The following is an 11,408-nucleotide window of genomic DNA, read 5'->3' on the forward strand; positions in this document are numbered from 1 at the left end:
AAGGTCTGGGGTGCAAGGGGGAAATTGGCTGGTGCCTGTCTCTCTGTGATTTGTGAGTGGCTCTGGGAGCATTCATGCAATCTAGCTGGGTGTGGGGATCCACATGTGGTTGTGCTGAGTGATCACAGCACCTGGAGGGGTTTGCTGCTTGTCACTAGCAAAGCATTGTGAGAGACAGCCCAGGCTGGAGAGTTAAGTGGGCACAGCAGTACTCCAGTTCCAGGTTGCACCCTGGGGATCCTGTCACGGAAGTCTTGTCAGCGCTGAGTCGAGTGGAATAATTATTTCTCATGTCTTGCTTACAACTCTCCTGTTGCAGTGAGAGGTGGGATGCAGCCCCTCTAAGCTCCCAGCCCGGAGCAGGCAGGGCTGGCTTTCGGTTTCCACCTGGGTGCTACATGATCCGTTATTTCAGGAAGCTTCCAAAGGGAGCAGGGGAACATACCCTGGAATCAGCAGGCCCTGAGCAACCATGGGATGTGTCCCATTGCCACAAGCAAAATATTGGGTCCATTGTCACTGCACAGGGCTCTCCGGCCTGTGGGGCGGGGGAGGGGGCCCCGTGCCGGACTCTCTGGCCTGCGGGGCGGGGGAGGTGGCCCCGTGCAGGGATCTCCGGCCTGCGGGGCGGGGGAGGTGGCCCCGTGCGGGGCTCTCCGGCCTGCGGGGCGGGGGAGGTGGCCCCGTACCGGGCTCTCCGGCCTGCGGGGTGGGGGAGTGGCCCCGTGCGGGGCTCTCTGGCCTGCGGGGTGGGGGAGTAGCCCCGTGCGGGGATCTCCGGCCTGCGGGGTGGGGGAGTGGCCCCGTGCGGGGCTCTCCGGCCTATGGGGCGGGGGAGTGGCCCCGTACTGGGCTCTCCGGCCTGCAGGGTGAGGGAAGTGGCCCCGTACTGGACTCTCTGGCCTGTGGGGTGGGGGAGGTGGCCCCGTACTGGGGATCTCCGGCCTGCGGGGCGGGGGAGTGGTCCCGTGCGGGGATCTCCGGCCTGCGGGGCGGGGGAGTGGCCCCGTGCGGGGATCTCCGGCCTGCGGGGCGGGGGAGTGGCCCCGTGCGGGGATCTCCGGCCTGCGGGGCAGGGGAGTGGCCCCGTGCGGGGCTCTCCTGCCCACACGTTGGGTGTAATGTCACTGCCGGATGGAGCTCTGCGGCTCCCTGCCTGGAGTACAGCCTGCTCCGTGGGATTCATCTGTGTAGAAACAAGAAGGAGGTGGGCTGGGGGAACAGTCGCCTTAGACACTCTGCCAGGTACTAGAGCTGGCTCTGCCAGCACCTCACTGCCAGGTGGAAGGTTCGACCTCTCCGACCCAGCTCGCCCACCAGCCCCCTGCCCGTGTGAGCTGGGTTTGGCTCTCGCTCCCATTCAGCTCAGCAGGAACCGATGGCTGCCTTCGAGGATGATCCACGTGGAATAAATATCCATCTCCCAGGCCAAGCGGCTTCAGTTGCTCTGAAAAGACAGGATTCAGCTTTGAAAAAAAGTCATTGGAAATACTTGTTTGTGTGGGTCACATTCCTCAACTTCCCTGCTCCTCCCTACAGCAACTGCCCCGCACTGTCCCGCAACGGGGCTCAGACTAAGCCATCCTTTTGCTTCTCTTATTCTCAGACAAGGCGGGGGCTTACCTGGCCTCTGGCATAAGATTAAGCAGCCTCAGAGCGGTTCTGATTTGCATCTACCTGCCTCTCACCCCAGCGGGTGGCTGGGAATAGTTGGAACGTGGCAATGCTCTTAGGGTGACCAGACAGCAAATGTGAAAAATTGGGATGGGGATGGGGGGTAATAGGAGCCTATATAAGAAAAAGACCCAAAAATTGGGACTGTCCCTATAAAATCGGGACATGTGGTCACCCTAAATGCTCTGGCTGTATCATGCTCATTACACCAGGGCTGGGCTGGCTCTGTGCCCTCCAGTGAATCTTTCAGTGGCTCGATGCACCTGTTCACAGCCTCCTTGGGTGCATGAGAAATGAACCGCACAGGGCTTAGTGTCTGTTTGGTGAAGCATGAGCCATTCAGATGATTTTCAAATCCCAGACCTCCTGGGTCTGCAAAATTGAGCTGGGAACTCCTGAGAACCAGCTCTCTGGTGAGATCTCCACTATTCCTGCTGCCCTTTGATCAACAACGACAAACACTTGGTCTGAGTATTCCTTTCTTTTCTGCACAAAAATGGAAAACAGCCCACATTATGGATGGTCCGTGGCTCCGGTTCTCTGGCCGGCTGTTCAGAAGACGCCTGCAGCAGCCGGCATGTCTGCGTGCTAGCCAGGGCAGGAGCTAACTGCAGGGGAGCCCCAGCCTGCGTGGGAGAGGCTCAACTCAAACTCAGGATCTTCAAAGTCAGAGCAGGTCATTCAAATGCTGCAGCGGCAGCCTGCTTCTGACGGCCAACCCAGCTCCTCGCTGACCCAGGGAGTCAGATTCATTTCAGCACATCAGCCGAGCTCACTCGTGCTGCTGCTGTGGGGGGAGGCTGACGGGAGAAGGAGCCGTTCGAATATTAACCTTATTTCCGTTCTTTTAATATGATACAGAAGCAACATCTATCAGACCTTTAGAAACCAGCTAGACTCCCTGGCCAAACGCCCATTGACTCAGAGGAGACCTTTGGCACATGGCAAGAAGCGGGGGAGGTTCAGAAGCGCTCAGCATTGGCCCAGCTCTGATCTCGCAGTCAGTGGGAAAGCTCCCATTGGCTGCGGCGGGAGCAGGGTTGGGCCCAGGCTGAATGTTTTCAAAACTCCTGCCCTCCGTAGACCATTGTCTCGGGAGAGGTGTTCGCCAATCAACTGACGACCCCTCTGCAGTAGGCGCTGCGGGCAGTGAATGTCCCTTCTGTGGTGTTGGTGTCATGGACTCTCTGTGCACTGGGCCTAGACCTGCAGTATAAAGATTCCTCTCAGTTTAGTTTTCATGGAAGCAGCAGCAAGACTGCAGGAAATTCACTACAGCTGCAGGCAGCTCCAGGGCTGTATTAACAAACTGGCCTACAGGGCCCTGCCCCATAGGCCTCTAAAGGCTAGGGGGGCCCTTAATTATGATATTACATATTTCACATTTGGGGACAATATATACCTTCAAGTCAGCGGCACTGCTATGGGTACCCGCATGGCCACAGTATGCCAACATTTTTATGGCTGACTTAGAACAACGCTTGCTTAGCTCTCGTCCCCTAAAGCCCCTACTCTACTTGCGCTACATTGATGACATCTTCATCATTTGGACCCATGGAAAAGAAGCCCTTGAGGAATTCCACCATGATTTCAATAATTTCCATCCCACCATCAACCTCAGCCTAGATCAATGCACACAAGCGGTCCATTTCCTGGACACTACTGTGCTAATAAGCGATGGTCACATAAATACCACCCTATACCGGAAACCTACTGACCGCTACACTTACCTACATGCCTCCAGCTTCCATCCAGGACACACCACGTGATCCATTGTCTACAGCCAAGCTCTAAGATATAACCACATTTGCTCCAATCCCTCAGATAGAGACAAGCACCTACAAGATCTCTATCAAACATTCTTAAAGCTACAATACCCACCTGCTGAAGTGAAAAAAACAGATTGACAGAGCCAGACGAGTACCCAGAAGTCACCTACTACAAGACAGGCCCAACAAAGAAAATAACAGAACACCACTAGCTGTCACCTTCAGCCCCCAACTAAAACCTCTCCAGCGCATCATCAGAGATCTACAACCTATCCTGAAAGATGATCCTTTACTCTCACAGATCTTGGGAGACAGACCTGTCCTCGCTTACAGACAACCTCCCGACCTAAAGCAAATACTCACTAGCAACCACACATCACTGAACAAAACCACTGACCCAGGAACCTATCCTTGTAACAAAGCCTGATGCCAACTCTGTCCACATATCTATTCAAGTGACATCATCATAGGACCTAATCACATCAGCCATACCATCAGGGGCTCGTTCACCTGCACATCTACCAATGTGATCTATGCCATCATGTGCCAGCAATGCCCCTCTGCCATGTACATTGGCCAAACCGGACAGTCTCTATGCAAAAGAATTAATGGACACAAATCTGACATCAGGAATCATAATCCTCAAAAACCAGTGGGAGAACACTTTAACCTCTCTGGCCATTCAATGTCAGACCTGCGGGTGGCTATCTTATAACAGAAAAACTTCAAAAATAGACTCCAAGGAGAGACTGCTGAGCTGGAATTGATATGCAAACTAGATACAATCAACTCAGGATTGAATAAGGATTGGGAATGGCTGAGACATTACAAACATTGAATCTATCTCCCCTTGTAAGTATTCTCACACTTCTTATCAAACTGTCTGTACTGGGCTAGCTTGATTATCACTTTAAAAGTTTTTTTTCTCTTACTTAATTGGCCTCTCAGAGGTGGTAAGACAACTCCCACCTGTTCATGCTCTCTGTATGTGTGTATATATATCTCCTCAATATATGTTCCACTCTATATTCATCCGAAGAAGTGGGCTGTAGCCCACGAAAGCTTATGCTCTAATAAATGTGTTAGTCTGTATCCGCAAAAAGAACAGGAGTACTTGTGACACCTTAGAGACTAACACGGCTGCTACTCTGTAACCAGAGATTGAGACTCTGAAGTTTGCCAGATGTGTGATGGTGTAGTCATGCCCTTTCTACCAAGGCAAAACTACAGGGTGATTCAACAAGCCTGGGAAGATCTGTCAAAGATAAAAACCAGGCTCCTGGGGCTCATTTAAATGCAGCATCTCTTCAGAAGAAAATGGAACAATTGGAGGCAGTTTGCATGATACACTTCGCTTCAGTGGTTCAAACTGACCAGTATCCAGCCACAGAAAACAGCCCAAGCCCAGGTCTATAGACGTTATACACTGATATTGCCTCTTCCACGTTTTCAAATGGTCTTTCTTTACCTTCCGGTCAGGCAGTGAATCCATCACACTCTACTCAAACGTTGACTTCTGGTGATCCAAATGTGACACGCTGTGTTTCTGTTCAGTGGCAGTTGCTTCCATAACTGATGACTCAAAAACACAGAAATCCGTAGAGGTTTTCAGCAGTACTCAAACACTGCAGCAGTCACTGACCTGTGGGCAACACGAATAGTAAAAGCGAGGGACAAAAAGACTAAATTGCTATTATCTGCCATTAAACATAGCAGAAATATTGTAGTGTGAACAATAACAGTCTCATTCATGGGTAATCAGTGCCTGCCCAGATGTGTGGATTACCAAGGCAACAGACAACAGCAGAACATTAGGTGGCTGTTTGTAAGCAGAATTCAGATGTGAAACCCAAGCACGCAAACCAGTCGTATTTGAATACCTTGTACCTGGCATGGAGAGAAACATCTTTCATCTCCAATGCACATGAATGTACAAATCCAAAATTAATCAGATGAGTCTGATTGTTCTTCTCACTAGCTGAGCCTCTGAACTTGGACTCAGGCTATTGGATCCCATTTCAATAAGCATTCACTCTAGCATATGAGGAATAATGGAAACCATAGGTGGCAAACCAGCTTCACATGATATTTGGTGTGGGTCACTCAGCGTACCTAACACAATGGTGCTATACCAGCTGGTATGTGAGACCTTCCGTCTTGCACGCCAGCAGTGAGTTTCTTTTAGAACATTTTCCAAACACGTGTACTAGTAACATATTATAGTTCAGGAATTAACAATCCCGGCGGTGCACAACCTTTGGAGTTTCCCCGTGCAATAACAACAGTAGGAAATATGAACTTTTTCCTTCAAGTCTCACTAACAATATTCACAAATAATGTTTAGCCGCTGGAGGAATGTCAGAGAGAGATTACTGTTGGGATTCCTCTTGTTTGTGACATGGAAGAGAAGATAACGTCTCTTACTGCCGCAGTGCTCGTTAGCACAACAGAAAGAAGGAAGGAGGAAAGCAGCAATGTCCCCAAAGCTTCTAGGAGTCGGTGTCTTATTCAGCAGAGAATCATGTTTTACCCTTATGTATAAAATTAAATTACGAAAGAGTTGATTGGCGAGTGTCAAGGAGAGGCGAAGCATCAAGTGATGTAAAGAAATGATTGCCCTCCTGCCTTTTCCTGCTAGATTACAGAGCCATGTAGTACCTGGCATTTTCTCCCCCTGAAGATAATGGTACACTGTAGTCAAATAACCTTGTGATCTCTTTCATAAAGTACGCAGATCAAGCTCTGGAAGTCTCTCATGGTAAGAGATTTTCTCTAGCCCTCAAATCATTTTTGTGGTTGCTTCTCTGTGTTCTCTCCAATTTTTCAACATCATTTTAAAAATGTGGACACCAGAACTAGACACAGTATTCCAGTATCGGGCTCCTCAAAACCATCAGACCGTGGGGGACTTCCAGGCTCTTCATCCTCTTTCCTATGGGATGGGTTCTTCTCTTTCTATGCCTTTGAAGCTGTGGAGCGGCCTGCCTTCCCTTTGCCTTTAGCTGGGATTTGGCATTTTCTTTTCTTTCCTTTCTGACTTGGCCACCTTTTAATTCTTCTTTTTTGAAGCGCTGTGGTCACTACGATCATCATCTTCCATGAGGAAATCTTCATCACTGCTGGAGTCATTCTCCTCCTCACTGCCCACGTCATCCAAATGCATCTCTCTTCGCTTGGAAGCTGCTTTGGATGCTGCCTGCTGTTGGTGACACATGTTTTTGAATTATTGGAGGTGAATTTTAAAGACCTAATGCCTCTAGGGTGAAGTGCAATAATAATAAAAGCAGCCAGTTTTTGCTCCTTTATATTGTATAAAAGATGGCATCAGAGACTTTAGAAACCCAACACCTATTTTTCCTTCCGTTTGATTATGGTGCATAAGTACATTCAAGGGGGGAAATCTGCGGTACCAATGAGCTCCTTAATCTAGAAGAGAAAGGCATACCAAGAACCAATGGCTAGAAATTAAAGAGAGACAAATTCAAATTAGAAATAAGGCATACATTTTAATAGGGAGGGTGATTACCTTTAGAACAAACTACCAAGGGAAGTGGTAGATTCTCCATCACTTGATAAATTTCTGAAAGATGTTTTAGCCAAACATAAATTACTGGATGATATTATTTGGCCTGTGATATACAGGACATCAGACTAGATGATCTAGCAGTCCCTTCTGATCATGAAGTCTATGACTCCATACTTTAGCTGAATTGGATGAACCTTTGTTTATTCAAAGGATGCTTTCTTGTGATGATGCTGTATTTCCATTGTGTGTTTTGTTCAAAACCTCTCCAAACAAAGAGCACAGATACCACAGCAAGAGCACAGACTCATGAGGATAAATAGTTTTTGAAAGTTAACCAAACGTTATTGAACCTCTTAAAGGACTGGCTTGGTCTTTAAGTCAAAGGTTTAGTTGGGTTCTTATTTTGTTCCAACTGGTTTGCCCTACCTACAGTCTGAATTTGCAGCCCTTTTTTCACTTTGGACAAATAATCCCATGACTACATTTGGGAAGAAGTTGATTATTTTAGGCTATTGGAGGTATACATTTCATGCAACTTTTGTAGGTGAAAGTCACAGATTGCATGTAGTTTGAATTGTTACTTCATGAACTAGAAGACAGTATATGAGACTAAGAGAAATATTGGAGAAACTAGAAATATTAGATTTCTAGGCAACTACTTGTAAGAGTAGGTACAAGCCAACATGGCTAAGGGTGGCAGGCTCAGAGCCTTAATTACTCAACTCATTTGCATATGTAATCATTTAGGGAAAGTAATATATGACATGAAAGTAATGAACATGAATGGCTGATAATATTAATATATCATGAACACTTAGTAGCTATGCTTGATGGTTTATTGAACACATTAAAGATTATAGCTTCTATGCAATTAGGGTGGTGTGTGCTTTTGAAGTCACCTCTTTCTTCTGATGAATTGAACTAGTAAATTAGACAAATTAAATGTCCATTATCTGGTGGAACTACTCACACACTGTACTGTACGTTCTTCATGTGTGATTCAACTGGTGAGTTAATACTGGACGATCATGAACTTCTGGGGCGTGCCATATTTGCTTAGGTGGTAGCTGTCTTAAAATCTTGAATTATATGTTAGCTTGAAAAATACACAATTTAGATTGTGTTGGTTAGTGAATCAAAAATCACTTTCAAATTTGAAAGGATATTCTGAGAATTTTTTCCATGTCTCATGTAGCTCTGCTTCTGCTAATGAGTTTGCTCACTGACCCTGATCAAATAAATAGATTGGTATTAAAATATCCAAGATATCAACAGGTCACTAAATACCGACTTGTTCAGTGTTGCCCAAGTCTCTGAGGAGTATTAATAATATCTCTAGCTAAATATAGTCAGACTATAGCAATGCTGTGTCAAAATATTGCCAAGGTTATAATTGGCCGTTAGTAAGCATTCTACCACCTTAATTGGTATTGTTCATTGAAGGCAAATCCTCTTAGCAAACTCAAAGCCTTTTGGGCATGCATATATAATGAAGGTGCCTATACTACAGGGAAATGAGTGCCTATGAATTTGGGGAAAAAGTGGCTGGTATAATCTCAAATTGCAGGAAATCTCATATTACCCGATTTGTAATCTACAGTGAAACACACAGTTTAGACACACTTTTATGTTTTCTTCTTCCTTGCCACTTTCCTGTTACCTTTCTATTAACAGTAGAACCTCAAAGATATGAATATCAGAGTTACGGACTGACAGGTCACCCGGACACGTGTGGAACAGGAAGTACGCAATCAGGCAGCAGTAGAGATAAAAAACAAAAACAGCAAATACCATACTGTGCCTGTTCCTACCTTCACCCCCTACTCACCACAGGGCTGGAAGCCACGGACAGGTGGGAGGTGAAGACGCTGAGTTTCTCAGGCAGAGCAGGAGCGGTGCTGGGACCTACAGCTGTCCTGTAAGCCACAGCCTCAGTTCTCCTGCTCGCCCCCCTCCGGGAAATACATTTCCCAAGCTCCTGCTGGAACCTGTCCTGGAGTGTTTGCTGCTGGAGCCGGAGGCCAAGCTCCAGCCTGCACGCTGCGGTCTGGAAGAGCAGCTCCGTTTTAAAGGGCCACAGCCTGCCCTGCATGCCCACTGACACTGCAGAGCCCCAGGGCGTCTCACTCATCATCCTTGCAGCCGGGGGGAGAGAACCACCTGCCCGTCCCCACCCCCACTCACCGGGCAGCCACTTACAGATGGAGATGAAGATGCTGAAGTTCGCAGGCACAGCGGTGAGCAGTCCACCCGGAGGTGCATCCCATAACGTCTAGGTCAGAGTTACGAACAGCCTCCATTCCCGAAGTGTCAGTAACTCTGAGGGTCTATTGTATAACCGTCTCGTGGTCCAGTCTTAGCCCGTAACAATAAAGTAGTGAAACAGGGGTATGATGCTGCGTATGAGAAAGGTGATCATTTATATCACCCTTGTTACCACGGTTATACAATTACCATAAATCTTGTACAAAAAGTGTGTCATGTAAGATTGCAATAGAAAAGATGTGAATTGCTAAGTATAATTATCTTGTTTATGTGCATGTGTCATCTTTGTATCTGAAGTTATGAATATTGTCTATGTATTTGTATCTTAAACATATGTTTTATTCCTGGCTGACACCCCCCAGATAGATTTACATTAAGGCTGGACAGCTGTGTTGATGGCCCATTAATGGCACTCTACTCTGACAATGGCCCATCAAAGAAGCTCATCTGGTCCAGAAGACCAGGGGGAGTGAATAGGCAGATCATGGGCCACGTCCAGACTGCCAGAAGCTTTTGACCAGACCGCGAAACTCTGGGAGGCCGTGGTCAGTTAGTGTGGGTAGAGGAGTGACTGGCTGCCTACTGGCAGGTTTGGGGGAGCTGGCGTCCAGGGCTGACTCATAACTGAGGGGGGCAGGTGTACCCCCCAGCCTTCCTACAGGTTCGTTCACCTGCACATCTACCAATGTGATCTATGCCATCATGTGCCAGCAATGCCCCTCTGCCCTGTACATTGGCCAAACCGGATAGTCTCTATGCTAAAGAATAAAAGGACACAAATCAGACTTCAAGAATTATAACATTCAAAAACCAGTTGGAAAACACTTCAACCTCCCTGGTCACTCAACAACAGACCTAAAATTCTCAATATTACAACAACAAAAACTTCAAAAACAGACTCCGACGAGAGACTGCTGAATTGGAATTAATTTGCAAATTGGACACCATTAAATTAGGCTTGAATAAAGACTGGGAGTGGATGGGTCATTACACAAAGTAAAACTATTTCCCCATGTTTATTTTTCCCCCTTATGGTTCCTCATACCTTCTTGTCAACTGCTGGTAATGGGCCATTTTGATTACCACTACAAAAAGTTTTTTTTTTTCTCTCCTGCTGGTAATAGCTCACCTTAACTGATCACTCTCGTTACAGTGTGTATGGTAACACCCATTGTTTCATGTTCTCTGTGTATATATATTTTCCTATTGTATTTTCCATTGCATGCATCCGATGAAGTGGGTTTAACCCACGAAAGGATATGCTCAAATGGATTTGTTAGTCTCGAAGGTGCCACAAGTACTCCTGTTTTTTTTTAACTGGCTACAATACACTCTACCTTTTAATTGTACTAGCATCATTTTATCACAGTGAATTGGGTCCCACCATTTGTACCATGCAGTTCTGGTATGATGCCAGGCATCATTCAGGAGGGCAACCATTGGATCTAGGTATTTAAACTCTTTCACTCTTCTCTCCCTGTAATATTATTTATGGTGGGTCCTCCTCGGCATCTGTCAAACCACCATTCACTCTAAGCCCCACCTGCTCAAAATGGTGTTGACACTGTTCAAAGTTGATTTGCAGGGTTCCACAATCTTCTGTACAAATCACTAAGCCATCAGCAAACAGCATATTCCAAGGTTGCTCTAGTCGCATATCCTCACATATCACTTCCAAGGCAACCACAAACTCTTTTACGCTTGGTTTATAAAAACTAGGAGTATTCTTCAGAAGAATGTTCTCCAAAGTTAAATGACTTCCTTGTCATTCGGTTATATAAAATCTACCCATCCCAGAACTCACTGCATTTAGAAAACCTAAAAGGCAGGACTGAATTTGATTATATAGATTTATCTTTGATTATCTTTAAAGGAAGGTGAAAAGATGATATATAACAGAGAAGAAATAGAGAATAGATAATTCTCTGACTGAAAGTTTCTTTTCTAAAGATGGCAGCAATGCAAGTGACAGTGCTGCACTCTGGGATACTCATAGCAACCCTTAAAACATATAATCCAAGGGAGGTTTGGTTTTTTTCTGATCTTAAATTTTAATATCCTGAATATTTATATTGAACACTGCGTCATAAGGAACATAACATTATGTTCACACTTAGACCAAACCATAAAGACACACGCCAGGGGGCTATTTCTATCAGCAGCAGAAAAGGACA

The 11,408-nt window shown here is 46.4% G+C and overlaps 1 long non-coding RNA gene across 1 annotated transcript; it reads right to left on the reverse strand.

The window, feature by feature from the left end:
• Positions 1 to 908: 908 nt before the first annotated feature.
• Positions 909 to 8,910, reverse strand: LOC135982767 (uncharacterized). The gene is made up of 3 exons (XR_010600319.1): positions 8,798 to 8,910; positions 4,912 to 5,085; positions 909 to 1,447 (listed from the first exon to the last, which is right to left on the reverse strand). It is a non-coding gene; the product is annotated as an uncharacterized LOC135982767 (long non-coding RNA).
• Between the last annotated feature and the right edge of the window lie 2,498 nt (positions 8,911 to 11,408).

The sequence above is a fragment of the Chrysemys picta genome, chromosome 4 (genome assembly GCF_011386835.1).
Source record: "Chrysemys picta bellii isolate R12L10 chromosome 4, ASM1138683v2, whole genome shotgun sequence".
In the NCBI taxonomy this organism is placed as follows: Eukaryota; Metazoa; Chordata; order Testudines; family Emydidae; genus Chrysemys; species Chrysemys picta.